Here is a 16,434-nt window from a genome sequence, read left to right on the forward strand (position 1 = left end):
GTGGTATCTTGAAAGAGATAAGGAAAACGATGTTCCCAATACCAAGTTTGTAAAAACAGACCAATCTGAGCCCAGGCTGATTCCTAAGGTCTATGAGCAAAGAGTAGTCATATATTACATAATCATAAAAATAACAGAAGTTTACTGCATGTATTGTCCTTGGCTGGTGCCATAGTTTGAGCAGGACCCCTGGACCCAGATCTGCCCATCATAATGTTCTTCTTGTAGTTTTCTAGGGTGCCCAATATTTGACCATGTCCCCTGGATGGGGAGACCTGGTGGCACTCAGAGGAAGAATAGCAGCCTACCAAGAAGAGACTTGATACCTTATGAGCATATACAGGGGGAGGAAGTCCCCCTCAGTCACAGCCATAGGGGAGGGGAATAAAAGGAAAGTGGGAGGGATGGAGGAATGGGAGGATCCAAAGAATGGGATAACATTTGAGATGTAATATGAATAAATTAATAAAATATATTTTAAAACACAGAGGAACATTTTCTTGTAAAATGTAAAAAATACATGAAATTAGGTTTCAACATCTACAAGAGATGTTTTACTGAAGGACAGCTACGCAATTCCCTCAGCTATTGTCTGCAAGAAGCCTTTCAGAGCAATGCCAAAGCTGAGTAACTTCAGCACAGACTATATTGTCTGTAAAACCCAAAATATTTATTCTCAGTTCCTTTAGAGGAAAATTTGTCAACCTCTACGCTACACCAGGAAGCATCTCTGACTTTACTGTGCATGTGTGATGAGCCAAGGAGCACATTATAATGCAAGTTCCACTTGCCTGAGTATGTGTGGATTGGAGGGTGGGCTGTGATTCTGCACTTCTAAAAGGCTCCACCACTTCTAAAAAGCTGTCTACATAAAACCACTTGATTAAGAGGTTCAAGACCCATCTCACAGGAGCCCACATTTTCATGTAGAGGAAGAGCACCTTTAAGAATCTTGATGATTAGGTCATCAACACCTACTGGGAACAGCAATTTTCTTGGGCTTCATCTGGAAATTTTTTTTTAAATCATTTCATTATAGGAGATGGCTAAAAGTGAACCAGAATTGGAAGCCCAGTTTATATGCTGAGTATTCTAAGCAACCCCACAAAGGAAAACTAGCCATTAGTACATCAAGCAATGGATGACTGCATTTTGTCTTTTTGTTGTTTGTTTTTGTAGATTTCATTTGCTTCTCTTTACTCTCTTTCTTTTCCTTTCTCTTCGCTTCTTATCATATGTAAAGGAACCCTTCTCTCCTTGTATTTTATACTGAAATCTCTGCGTATGTAAAAGGAAAATTCCATATGACATGCAGAAAAAAAACAATGCTCTTTTTTTTTAATTTACTTTTTATCTTTTTTAAAAAAAAAAAGATTTCAAAGTAAAACATCTGAAAATAAATAGTAAGATTTAAACTGATGAAAAACAGATTGGGCATTGCCTTTCAAAGGCAATGCCCCAAAGGCCACAAAATAAATGGCGAGATAACAGCAGCAGGGCTCATTGGCATGCAGACTGGATTCGCTGAGACTTCACGTGCATATCTTCCCTCCTCTGTCTCAGTAACAGATGTCATGGAATCAGATCAACAGGGCCAGCAACAAAGTGCAAATACCACCCGAGGAGCTACGGAGACCCACAGCTACAGGCCCTCAACCTGTGAACTACAAATGTGCAGCCACCTGGGTTTAGATCCATCCGGCAGAGACCCATTTTGTTGCTTTAACATAAATGGAAAGGCTCACTTTTAAATGAGTTAGCATGAATAAATCTATTGATTTTTTTCTCTCTTTCTATTTAGTTTATAGTAACCATTCAACCCATGTATAAAACTACTGACACTGTTTGAAAATATATGGGAAAATGGACCACATGTTTCTACTGATTTAGTGATCATAGCTATGAATGGTAAGTCTTTACTTCTCTAGTTTTTGTTGATTTTTCACACCTCTGAGAATTAAATGCAGCCTAAATAGATACATAGCATTACTTTGACCCAATACTTACCTTTAGCCTCACAGTAACTTTATTTCCCAGCCAAATAGGTAAGAGTGAGTAATAGGGCCATGTCTTAAGTAGAGTCAAAAATAGACTGGCCTGGATTCTCCATGAATGGGAGACTCTCACGTCCACCCTTCCATATGAACTTCTAGTATGAGCTATGTTGATTTTCATTTTATTACCCTTCACAGCATGTAAAGCTGATATTTCCTTATTTAGCAATTACTGATAGGAATGCTGAGATATACAAAGACCTAGAATTTTTCAAAGGTCACGGGACAGGCAGTGCTAACTCTAATTCCACTAATTGTAAATTCCAATCAAGTGTCCCAAGAATAAAGCATTGCAACAGACTACAATGCCAGGAATATTGTCAGCATTCAAACTTCTTACACTTCTTCCTACACTTTAAAAGCAATTTAAAAGCAAAATTGTTTAATGTTGCTTATTGTATAAAAGACAATGTTTTGAAGGTTTCTCTTTATGTAATAAGATGGTGTTTTTGTTGTTTAACAAGGAAAGTTGAAAATATTTAGCTGATTGTCTGTAAGAAAAGATTCATTTTATTGTTTAATATGCCCCCACCCTCAAAATAGCTAGAATTAGCAAATTCTAGGGGCAACAAGGAAAGCTAGACATTTTTTTAACTGTATGAAAATCACTTAACCTCTCTGTCTTGGCTATTGGCTTTCCCCATATCTCTCCCCAGTTTCTCAAATTCATGACCTACTTCTCCTTAGACACTGTAACATATAAACAGGCACATAAATACATATCTGCGTATAAGTGCAGTTCAGACTGCTAAGTCCTTCCGCATTCCTCATATACATGCGTGGTTAGTCCTGACTGCTTGGGATCGGATAACCTATCAGGGGCTCTTCCCTGGAGAAAATTGATGCTTCTGTCTCAGTAGCTATTAATTTGTTTATATTTCTTCATCTGGAATTGCAGCTTTGTGATGTTTAAGTGGTTGCTGAAGCTGCAAGGACCAAGATTTAGAGAAAATAAACATTCAGAGAGATAAGCTGATGTCACATGTTACATAGAAGCTTTATCTAGGGGACATTGGGCAATTCTTCAACTATGATTTGCATGGGTAGCACCAGTCTGTCTTGTTGATACAGGAAACAGTAGAATTGATTATATTATTATATTTTGTAACAACAACAAAAACAAAAGAGATGTGTCTGCATTCTCCTAAGAAGAACAAACTAAAGCTGCCAAATCAAGAGTATCAGCATCCAAAGCCATGGGCTGATCCCAAAACTGTATCTGAGGTGAATAGACTCTCTTGATAGCCCTTTGCTTATAGAGACACAAATTACACAGCTAGTTACACACAGGGAGAAAACCCCAAACCAACCAGCACCCCTGTAACCTACAAGAGCACCTGTATCCCGGTCTGACACTGTCTTCTAGCCAACTGAAGAGTGAAGGCTGGAGGAAGCACTATGTTTAGTGACCTGAATGTTTTATAGACTGTATTTAGTATTCAGGAGGAAAAACTAGACATGGCAAAACAGGACAGTCTTTAAAATGGACATTAAAATACCCTTGAAATGGGCCAGAGATTTTAATTAATAAGAAAGTTGTTAACATACCTATAGCTACTGTTTTTAAATACACAGGAAATTGGAGAAAAGATGTGTAAAGAATTGATTTCATTGGAAAACCAGAAGTCCTCTAAAATTCAAGGATTGTACAACTGATATAAAGGATTTAATCACCAGCTGATCTAATAGATACCATAGGAAACAGTGTTAGTGAAAAGAAGACCATCAACAGAAAAGCACAGGGACTTTTAAAACCTTGGAATTATTGGAAATTGCATGGAAGATGGAGGGACATGGTGCAAATGCCTATCGTACAAGAAACTTATCCACTGTAACAAGTAAAAATGTAAAGCAAATCCAGTATTAGAACACAGATGCTTCCATGAATTCTCAGATAGGTACCTGCAAAGTACCACCTGCATACCACATGGTAAAGCCAGTGAAAATATGTAAAACATCAAGAACCTCCACATTTACCTCAAAGGAGAGATAACAGCATCCAGGAAAAGCATCCTTCAAAAAGGAATGCAAAAGGTAGATGGAGAACTCCAGCCATCAGAATACACTATTGACTTGTGTGGAATTTTCAAAGAACACATTCAATAAAAATAATTAAAGTAGAAATTAAAATGAAAAAAAAAAAAAAAAAGCACATGTTCTCAGGAAGTTACAACCCTACATCAAAGTTAATTCTAAATTTGGAATTTGAAATTCTACAAACAGTTCTTTTAAAAAAAAAAAAAAAAAAAAAAACCAGTAAATTGCATGTGTAATAAAGAGAAACAGAAATGGAAGTGATTGTCCTTTAAGCTTTCAGATAAATTTAGAATGATAATACCTTTTAAAAAGGCAGTATTTTAAGATTCTACCACTATTAATAATAATAGCTCAGTATGATTATAATGAATCAAAGGCAAATGCTGGCATCAGTAAGTAATTCACTCAAAAAAGTGTGCATGTATAAAATTATCAGAGGGGGGTTTGAATATATGTGAATCATTTAAGATATTTAAATTGTTTTAATCACCATGAAAGAAGGGAGAGAAGAGCTGTGACATCACTGAAAAGCCACAACAGAGAAAACATGACACACTGCAGGTAAGACCAGACAGAACAATATTTGAATTGAATAAAATATTGCAAACCAGTGACAGCCTTGATGAACATCACAGACAGGGAAACCTGTGTGACTTAAAGAGGGGAAAAGGGATGTGTCATGTAACTATCTCCAAAATACCTCTTTTGAAGAGAATTTTTGTTGAGTTTACAAATCTAGTTTGGAAGATATGGCTTTCAATTTCTAAACTATTTTTATTGAATTGGCTATAAATTAGTGTTCTTGCTCCTTTGAGAGAACTTTGTATTTCTCTATTTAAATACTTTTCTTGGTTTTTACCTCACTGCAGTTTCACTATAATATATTCATGATCAGATATGTATGTACATTCAACCGCCATTTTGCTATTTATCTTGCTTGGAACTGCCTGGGACTTTTTTTTTTTTTTTTTAAATCTGGGAATTGGTGTTTGAAAACATCAAACTTAAGAGAGCTGTTAACTCAAAGATGCCTTTCCCTTTGCCTTAGCCCATCTATTTGAGTCCTACCCTCAGTGGAATGCATGGACTTTACCCTGGGATGTCTGACTGCTGAGCCACATAAGCAATAAAGGAAGTACACCCAACCTCTAGCAGAGGCCTCACTGGAGTCAGTTCTGCACCCACCTACAGAGGACTTAGAGACACCAGTCATTAGCTTGATCGAATACTGCGTAAACTGTGACCCCTATCAAGGAAAGGCTAGCTAGTGTCTTGTTCGTCTCTGCTTACGACATCTTGATTCGAATCTTTGCTTCTTAGGACCTCAGCCTCTAACAGTGTTATCACTGTGAGCAGTTCTTACAAGTTCTCTTTTTTTTTTCTTTCTTCTCATAGCAGTCAAGTTACCTACAATTAGATATTTTTAAACCAAATCTTTTTTTTTTTCCACTGTGTAAATGTTTTATTTCAATGCGGCCGGGGCTCAGTCCTGGCCTGCCTCACAGGTTCCCGATGGGCTGGTGGGGCCAGTATGGGTGCTTCTACTTGTTTAGCTTGGTTTCTGGGAATATCAAGTCATCAATGGTCATCTGGTCAAAGGGAATTATGTTCTTCATTTTCTCCAGCTGCTTCTCATATTCCTGGATCCTGACCTGGGATCCAGACACGAACTCAGCACAGTTCTTCATATCCTCCTTTTCCTCATTGTCACCAGGGCCGTGTTCTTATCCTCAGGCATCGGGATCTTCAGGGCGTTACACTTCTTTTCAAAATCATCCACCAAGCCCGCCTTGGCCACACTGGCCTTGTAGTAAGCCCAGTCAATCGCTGGTGGTGTCTCAGACAGATTAGCCAACCTGGTGTGGAGGGTCTCACTCCAGGACTTTAGGGAGTCTGCAATTGCCTTTTGGTTTCGGGGCATGATCTCGCCAAAAGCTACCCAGTCAGTGGTTTTTAGAGCAAGTTTACGACCAGCCATCTTGGGATCCTTCACCGACGCCGGCAGAGCGGTGTCTCCGGCAGCAAGGAACGAAAGTGTGTTCTTTAAACCAAATCTTAAAAAAAGAGAACCTGCCACCAAATATTTGATTATTTTTCTTATATTTTGAGTTCTATTTATGAATGAATTATAAAATAAATATCCCTTGGATTTTTGTAGTACTATGATAGTGACACTACCATTCTAACAAGGCTGGCAGGAACAGCCACTAGGAATTGCTGTCCCACAATCTCAAGGAGAGTTACTAGGAAGAAATCTTAAAAGAGAGCATAATACCCAACAAAATTAAAATGTTAAACAAAAAGCAAAAGTATACCTATCTTGTCATAGGAAAAATGCAAAAATAGACTAGTCCTTGACATAATCATGATTTGATCAACTAACAATTAACTGGTATTACTTAATTATCCTAAGCAGCCTTCAATAGCACTGTCAAACTAAGAGAAGTAAACCTTGCATTATACTTGAGTTGTATAGGTACAATACTTCATATTAAAGTAGAAATATATATATATATATGTATGTATGTATTTATAGTACGTCAATAATAATTTTAAATTTGAAGATGATACCATTGTATCAAAATTAAACGTATTTTGCATCAATATACAAAATTCTATACCAGTGAATTAAAAAAAAACCTAGTGAGTAACAATTAAGGCATTAAGTGGAGTAGATTAAATTGTTTACTTTTTGTCCTCTCATACCTATATATTTCTATATTCCCTCTTCTTTCTTTTCAACCCATATCACCAAACCTAAGAAAGAAAGATAAAGAAAAAGAGAAATTTACTTTTAGCATAACTATACATCCTATTTTAAAGAGATGGATATGAACCTATAGATGGATAAAGTAAAATAGATAAGTTCTTCAAAAACGTCAGAGATCTACAGACTATTACATTTAAAGAGGTCTTTATTATTTTAAAGATGATTTAACAATGAGACAGGCTAACTCCTAGCAACACTCAGCCCACCTCAAAGAAGATGATAGCACCAAAGAACCATCTTATGGAAATGGCTTCAAATGTGGCAAACAAGCCATTAAGCAAAATGTCCTCATTTCTGCCACAGACAGACTTCTGCCTAAAAATGGGCTTGAATGCAGGCAGAGTCGATGGCCAATTTCTTGCAAGACAGGGTAACCAAGTGCTCAATAGTTCCTGCCTCACAAATATGTCTGTCAGATATATTGGGCCAGAAGGCTGAAGATGATGCTCCATGCTCCAATGTTATAGAAAGTTTTGGGTGAATGTTCAGGCAGCAAACTCTCTCTGTCGTCTTCTCATTTTTGAAGCTACTAATCTGCACTTCCTGTCTACTCAGATAATTAATTTTATTCCTTCTGAAGTCTCTGATTGGGTTCAAGACCAGGTTGCTTAGTTTACAATTAAGCCTAGTTTTTTTAGAGGTTAAGATGTTGTAAGGATGAGATATGAAAGATATTAATTTACGTTCAGAATTTTAGACTCGCCAATATAGGAAACATGTTCTCTTTAAGGCTGTCAAATACAAATAGCCAAAACGCAATGAATGTAACAATTATACAATTCTTGATTGTTTCGTGGTTCTTCTTGCTGTTAGTAGCTTATTATATATACGTGTAATATAATGTAAATGTATATGTTAAGAAAGAAAAAAGTTTTAAAAAGGAAGGAAGGAAAGAAAGAAAGACAAAGAGAAAGAAAGAAACAAAGAAGAAAAGAAAGAAAGAAAACGTAAATATCTGCCTCTGAGGAGCTATGAGAATAACTGTTTGTCTCATAGGCAAATGTCAAATTCCCTTAGCCACCTTGTATGATTTGTTTCTCTTCTTATGTGATCTACATTTCTATATCTCCCTCCTTCCTTCTTTTCCTTAGAAATCTCCTTCTTCCAGCTTATTACTATCACTGACTGGTCATCAGTTTATGTTGTGTCCTCAACCTTTTACAGAAGTGTGTGTGGTTTTGTGATCTTGGCTGAGCCTGAACTGGCTATGATAAGTCATGACTTTGCAAGCGCCATCTGTTGCCCTGCACTTTCTCTAGAAGTACAGACCTCTGTGTGTCAGAGGCTGGATTCCAAGTATAGCTCCATCCTGTGTTTCACCAGAGTCTCAGAATCCTTTTAGAGAAAGTAACACATACTTCCTGATGATACTACTCTCATCCTGACACAATCTGCTTCTCAGTCCTATTGATAAAATGAAATTTCCGTATATACACCTCTCTATACCTCTCTGTTACTCTTATGGTCTCTTGCTCCCACATCAGTAATAAGAAAAGAGAAAGCCATGGATCACTCCATCTCTTACAAGATGCATCTTTTCTGTTTCACTAGATAATTTATTCTTGCTTCTCTCTGAGCTGAATTCATCCAGTCTCTCACATCCAGAATGTGATTCCTTGTCTCTTAAGTACTGTGAACCTTTTTTAAAATTAATTTATTCAGATTACAACTCAATTGTTATCTCATCACTTTTATTCTGCCTGTTCCTCCCTCCCTCCCACTTTCCCCATATTCCCCTCCCCTAGGTCTGTGACCAAGGGGGACCCCCTCCCCCTCTATATATGGTCATAGGCTATCACATCTCATCTTGGTAGCCTACTTATTCTTTCTTTGAGTGCCCTCAAGCCTCCCCACCCAGAGGAGGTGGTCAAATATCGGGTACCAGAGTTCATGTCAGAGTCAGTCACTGCTCTGCACATAACTGTGGAGAATCAAAGACTGTGAACCTTTAATAATTTTCCTCTTTTCTCTTGTATCTTTGACCTTTTGACTCCCTCATTGACCAAGGGAATATATCAAGTCATCTTGCTCCTAAACCAACTATTCTGATCTACAACTATTTCTAGTTACAACTAGATTTCCCTTCTTAGGGTTTATTTGATTAGTCTTCTCCCAGACATCCACAGTCCCACTAACCCAACTGGCCTTTAGTGTTGCCAATATAATCAAGATACTGGATTGATAATGAAAAAAATAATGCATTTGCCTATTCAGTCTGTGTGTGTGTGTGTATATGTGCATGCCTGTATGTATGTGTGTACATTTGCATGTGTGTGCATATGTATGTGTGTATGTGTGTGCGCTTATTTGTTGTATGAATGTGTCCTATGTCACATGCATGCTGATCAGAGAACAGCTTTCAGGAGTCAATTCTTTCCTTGCACCATGTGAGTACAGGAGATAGAACTCTGGTTGTCAGCCTTGGTTGCAAGCACCTTTTCCAGCTGGGACATTTTGATGGCTTAATATTGCTAAATTTAAATAGTAACTTTCTGCTCAAAGTTTCAAACCTATTTGTAATATTACCATTGCTTTATAGGATAATTGTTCCCTATATGTGTTAATGCTATAGTTCTTGGTTGGTTTTCATTGTACATCAGTGATTCTTGCTCTTTCTTTTATTTCTGATCACTATTTGTCTCAGGGCATAACCTTAGGCACATTAGTTTTGTGCCTAATGCACCTACAAATTCTAAGTTTATGTTAGTCTCATTCTTCTGTATTCCAGACAATAATAACCACCTAACTGTGGTATTGTAATCATCCCACCTTCAACATACCAACATTGTTATCCCAGCCAATTGCTCAAGCAGATCTCTGATCTCTCTTTGGTATCCTGTTTCTTAAATTCTACATTTCTATTGTTTCATCAAGTCCTGTTAATTCTGCGCACAAAACACACATCTGCCTGGCATTACCCTTGTCTCTATGGTTATGGGTATTCCTCATCAGCATACTCAAATATCTTCATCTCTAACCTCTGTTTCAGTTCAAGCTAAAATAATCTGTACTGTGTCCATTTGAAGACATTAGTTCCTGAATATCTTTTAAAATAATTGCATATGTAGAGGCTCATGAAAACATGTAGGAGGCTGTCCTGTATCGCTCACTCAGTTTTTTGTTTGTTTGTTTGTTTGGGTTTTTGTTTGTTTGGTTGATTGGTTTTTTCAAGACAGGGCTTCTCTATGTAGCCTTGACTATCCTGGACTAACTTTGTAGACCAGGCTAGTCTCAAACTCACAGAGATTTGCCAGCCTCTGACTCCTGGAGTGCTGGGATTACGAGCGTGTAATGATTATTCCTATGGCTCAAACTGAGGACATTGACCAAGGGAACAAATTTGGGCAATGTTCTGCCATGTGCTCATATGCAGAGATCCACAGAACTACTACTTCAAGGGAAACCATTTCAGGTTAACATGATCTTCACAATTCTTTTTGCTTAAGAGTCTTCCTTTCGTCAGTTTCCCTTTCTAGTACTTCTATTTACCCAAAAATTCAAACTTTCTGTCTTGGCTCTCATGGTCTGGTGCCCTGTTGTTCTCTCTTTCTGTTTGGTTGTGTGTCCCTGACCCACACTCTAAGCTCCATTTTCCAAACCCGCCTGAGCTTCCACTGCTCTCAGTCCCTGCCCTTCACGTTTTCTGCAATATTGCCTTCTTTCCTTACTTCTTGCCCTCGGTCAACACCACAAAACACTTAAACTTGCACTTTCTTATCCTATACAGTGCCTGTCCTGACAGACCAAAAAATTCAACTATATATGAATACTTGTTGGCACGACTTGTTCCTGCTTTTGCTTCCATATGCTATTTCTCTTATCATGAAAAGTTAGACCCCCATCTGAACCATCCAATAACATTAACTCAATGAATCAATAAAGAAACAAAGTTAGACCATGCTTATGTATGTATATGTATGTGACTAAGTGTATGTATGTGCACCTTGTACTTGCAGGTGCCCCAGGGAGGCAAGGAGAACATATTAGGAAGCAAGAATTAGAGTTACAGGCAGATGTGAGCCCCTGATGTTAGAGGGCTGTGAACCAAAACCAGGCCTTTTGTAGAAACCACAAATGCTGAACTACTTCGTTAGGCCTGATCATTACTTTTGTTTTATTTTATATAGAAAAAAATTACTTAACTAAGAAATGAAGTTAATATTCTGCAAGCACCTTGAGAGTCTTAATGAAAGGCTCCATGTAAGGGCAGAGCCATCAAGTAGACCTGAAGTGCTGGCCTCTGCAGCATAGGACCTTCCTGTGTACACACATTTTTAATTAATACTAAGTGGATTTAATAAGTGTCAAGGGGAAAACTGATCACGGTCGTTCCTGCTCAGTTGTTGCATGCATCAGCTTTGAAAGTCATGTTAACCTAAACCTATACTTTCAAAGTCAGATGTTCTGGGGTCCTGGTTTTTATCCTTTTCCTTCAAACTGAGTGTCAAGTCTTTAAACTCTTTCTGTTCCTCCTTCTGCCCCATGTCAAATAATGTCCTTTGTACCAACCCAAACATCAGCAACTTATGACCAACAAGACAGGAAAGAGAAATTCTAAAATATAGGAAAAGTGTAGTAGTTAGACAGCTTGTGAGGGTCTTCCTGAAACAAAAAATATAAAATAAAATAAAATAAAATAATAAGAGCTAGTAGTCAGATCCCTTTCAAGGGAAGGTACCTGCCCCTAGTCTCATGTCTGCTCCCAAGCCCCCACAAACAGCTTTCTATTTCATGGTCAAGAAAACAAAACCATTAGGCTTTGAGCTGGAAACCCCTTTACTTAGTTTAGTTTATACACCTAATTCTCAACCTAAAGTTGTACTCATAAGTTTTCAGGTGGCCAGGAAAACACAGAGAGAATGACAAAGGACCTACTGCCTGGATATGGTTTTTTGAGCGGGTGATTTCTTTCATATGAAGAAAATCTCCTATTTTCTTTGTTGTCTTTCTGTTGCATGAAAGATGACATGCTCTTTTCCACCTTGTTAAAAGCTCCTATTATAGAAACTGCCAGGTCTATTAGTGTATCTTAATTACCACATCTTGTGCTGCTTTTAGCCTCTAGTGGGACAAAATTGCCATGATTTATGCTTTACTAACAATGATATTTTTACATTAGTAGGCAATTAAATAACCCAACAACACCGTTGCAAACCTCAAAACAAGGTAAAAGGACTACTATCATTTCAAATTAATTCAACTCTAATTGTATTTACAGAAAACCTATAAAAATACTATGTTAAAATGTTTATAGTGCTCTTAATAAATAGTCTGCATTCCCTTTTGCTGTAGAAGCATCATATAAATGTAGAATGTCACAACTGATATCTTCACAAAGGAGAGATGAACAGTGTCAGGGCTTGGGCTTGGTAAGCCATGACATTCAGATGAGACAGATCACACCCCAAGGTAATGCTTCTATGTTCTGTGATTCCTGTGCAGAAGGGGGACTGGTGAATGCTGAACCCTTACTTAGATGGAGTGTGTCAGTATCCCTGTGTAGAGGGGGGAATGTGTGTTATGAGTGGGGAAAGGTCCCATTAACAACAAATACAACTTATGGACAAACTGGCTACAGACATAAACACCTCCTCCCAGCAATGAACAAATTCAAAGGCAAGGATTGCTGGTGCCCTTTTCCACAGGCTACTGAGAATCAATCTTTCTAATTCAACAGGAAGATTTACTTATGTTTTTGAGATCTCAGCACATAACAGTTATTTTTATCTCACTTCACAGGCTTCCTTTGCCTCAAGTGCACTCTTAGTTCCCTACATTAAGCATCAAAGCTTTGCCTCATGATGCAGGAAAATACTATAGTAAGGAGAATAATTATAGAAAATGATACCAGGCTGTAACTGGACTCTGGGTGTGGCTATGAGAGTGTTATGAAAAAATGGGGGGGGGATGGAAGGACCCAGAGGATTCAGTAGCCCACAAGGAGACCATCAAGGCTGGCAGATCTAGATTCAGGTGAGCCTGCACAAATTGTTGCACCAACCAAGGACAATTCATGCAGTGAACCTAGACCCCTGTTCAGACATAGCCAGTAGACAGCACTTCATTCTCCACAGCTGTAGGGGGAGTGGCGACTGCCTCTGACATGAACTCTGGTGCCCCAACTTTGATCACTTTGCCTAGGTGGGGAGGCCTTGAGGGCACACAGAAAAAGGAGATGCAGGCTATCCAGATGAGACCTGACACGCTGTGGTCATATGGTGGGGGAGGAGGCCCCCTCCCCCGTCAGAGGTCTGAGGAAGAAGAATAGGGCAGAAGAGGGAGGGAGGGTGGGAACAGGAAAATATAAGTAAGGGGATGACAATTGGGATGTAATCTGAATAAGTTAAAACATATTTTTAAAAAAGAAAATGATACCCGGTCAGATTATAATTTTTTCCACTCAAATACTATGGTGCCCTCTAAACAACAACAATACAACAAAGTAATAAATCAAAACTTACCCTTTTCCTGAAGTTACAGAATCTACCCTGGACCAAGACCCCATACCATTTCAAATTTGTTTAAGCAGACCTTCTCTGTCTTCCCCTGATTTACTAGACTTTTCTAAGGTAATTCATGCGCTTATTAATATTTGATAAACACAGAATTAGAGAGTCAACAAGAACCTAGACATTAATATGTATTCCAGGTAACTATAATCATAGAAACAGAACTTATAGCAGTAAAGTAAAAAGAAGGATGAGGGGGGAGAGTGAAACAAGAAGGTAAAGGTGTCAATCCTGAAGCAGTGTTTCAAATCTCCTCTCTTGCAATATTTCTTTTAAGATGGACCAAATCTCTGATATCAAATTGACAGTGAATATCCTTTTTGAATTTGAGGCTTGCAGAGAAGACAATGAACTTCTTTGATCTCTAGACTCCTGCTTTAATAAAACAATTTTATGGATGCCTCCTGCCTGGAAACAGCAAGATGGAGCAGGTGGTTTCATTGTAGCTTGAAACTTTGCATTTAAATATTCAAATACCAGTGTCTACAGGGTAACACTTTTCCACATTTAGGAATAAGCAGACAGTGTCTTGCAGATTAAATAGCGGCCAATGTCAATTCAATGCCAATTTGCATGAAGATTTCTACAAAAGAACAACAGATATTAATTATGGTTCCTTCATGTATACCTCTGTCCCTTCTATCCAGGATTATCCCATAGCAAAGGTAATACTCCACACACGCCATAGTCAATCACTACTTCCTCATTTGCATTCTTACATCAAATACTGTTGCCAATAGCCAATGAGATGGAAGCAATTCTAGGCCCTGATAATAGTGAAACAAAGATCATGCTCAGTTTAACAATTCCTGGTAAGGTGTTTTAATACTGTGCAGCCCTCAGGGTTCTACCTACCTTTAACAGGATTCTCTTTAGATATCTCAACTACTGTTTTCATCTTATTGGCTGTTGTTATAATCTGGTAAAAATAACTGGCAAAATTTAATACTTGGAAAACTCAGAAATAGGCAAATAGCTTTCTAGCTATCTAGCAACCCTTATAGTTTATGCAGATTACAATATTTGGTAGCATCTTTAAAAATTGTTAAAGGCAGTTTTTGGGTGGACACATTTTACACAGCCTCCCAGTTGTATATTCTACATTAAAGCATGTCGCTACATCTAACACAAAAACACTTTGTGTTCTCCACAGAGAACAATAGAATATGTCGCCAGCATTTTAGGGATGGTGAATAATTTATGAAATCAGAACATTCTATAAAAGATACCATTTTGCTTTGATTCGGTTATTTAACTGCCCCTGAGTTTAATGAGAATTACACATATCTGTCATTGGGCAGAACCAACCCCATTATTTATTAAAGCTGAAACCTACCATTTCCCATAAATCCTTCTCCTAGTCAATAATTAACAGATTAAGTCTCAGAGATTTGTGGTTCATACTCTATCTTTATGATGAGTAAAACGTGGTGCTGAACCAAAATGAGCCAGGGTGCTTCCCAAGGCTGGATATGCTCTTCCTAGGTGTTCAGAGGCATAATTAGACAATCCATCTTTAATGACTAGAAGAAGGACAAATATCTTCAGCGTTTGTGTCTTTCCTTTAACGTGTACTAGGTGCTTATTTTTATGAATCAGATGGTTTTTATTTTGTGATACCAGCTGAAGGGCCTAGGCTCCCTTCCTCCAGGTCTCAATAGTCCTAAGCCCCAGTACTGCACCCTGAAAAGAGCAGGGAATCCCTCCTTAGCATCAGTTGGAACAGATTTGAAACTAGAAGCTCACACACACACAGACCTGGTCTTAAACCACAATCATGGTTCTGAGTTAAAACTTCTGGCACATACCCAATTTCAAGGCTAAGAGTGCCTACCTCCTTGTTAAACTTTGAGAAGTTTTAGTCCAAACTATATGTACAATCTTATAAAGATGGCAAGATAAATACCAACAGAAAAAAAAAAGAATGGTAGCATTTTTCCCCTTCTGTACACATGATGCATCCTATCATATCAGTATCTTATATTTTAATACCAAAAATAGTTACTTTCAAATTTGAAATCATCAGTTTAGTCCTATTTGTATTCATTTTTATACCACATTCAACCTTTGAATTATCCACTTGGCTTGGAAACAGGTGTCTTACTGTTATAAGTCACATTTTTATGCCACTTAAATTTTTTTCTCTGCCCTTTGAATTCTGGTTGCTTATTATACTTTAGGCTTTTCTAGAAATTTCACTCAAATCTGCAATATATTAAATCCATTATTTATACATTTTTATAATTGTTTTTCTAATTATACTGCCATTATCTTCTTTAGTATCATAAACAACTAGCAAAGCACCCTTTTCTATTTTGAATACAAATGTCTCTGTAGGAAGAGATCTGTTTATTTTGTAGTATTCCCCAGGTCTTCTGCTGCTCAACAAGACTTGCTATTTGTTCTCTTGTATTTCGTAAAGGGGTGTGGGGTTCGGTAAAAGCTCTTGGTGCCAGTACACAGCCAGACAGTGCATAAAAATGTCTAATGATAGAATTTATCTGCTAGACTAAAATACATTTCATAGGATGGAAGAAATAACTCCTTTAGTGCCACATTCCCACTGCATTCTGCATTCAATCCTACAATTCGCTCAAGCCATGCAGTCCACATTGTGATGATGGATAACTAATGCCCAGCAGGGCTATAAAGTGATTATTTAATCTGAAAGCAAACCACCTGCTTGGTTATTCTGTGGTTTTGAAAAGTTAAGAACCATTCCTACCCTGGTAGTGCCTTTGCAGTCTTTATGCATATATCTGCTGTTCCTTACCATATTCCTTTATTAACTGAAACAGACTGCCATGCATTCCAGAACACAGAAGAAGCTGCATGTAATGCTATGAAGGGATTGCTACTGTGCTATAAATATCACAGATCTTCCATACACATGTAAAATGTTCGAGTCTCAAGTCTGAAAAACGAGAACAATGGTATCACATTGAATCACAGGTTGTAGAGATTTAAAAAAAAAATCTCTGAAGTCTCCAAGACCAAGTAATCACAAAATCATTAGAGGAGCCTAAAAAACCCAATCTTACATGGGCACAATCAAATAACAAAA

The 16,434-nt window shown here is 37.8% G+C and overlaps 1 protein-coding gene and 1 pseudogene across 1 annotated transcript in view; both read right to left on the reverse strand.

The window, feature by feature from the left end:
• Dcc (DCC netrin 1 receptor) overlaps nucleotides 1-16,434 on the reverse strand; it is a 1,118,465-nt gene that overhangs the window by 963,167 nt on the left and 138,864 nt on the right. The window lies entirely within an intron of this gene.
• LOC127204514 (ATP synthase subunit d, mitochondrial-like) lies at nucleotides 5,591-6,069 on the reverse strand (annotated as a pseudogene).

This window comes from Acomys russatus, chromosome 20 (assembly GCF_903995435.1).
Source record: "Acomys russatus chromosome 20, mAcoRus1.1, whole genome shotgun sequence".
NCBI lineage: Eukaryota > Metazoa > Chordata > Mammalia > Rodentia > Muridae > Acomys > Acomys russatus.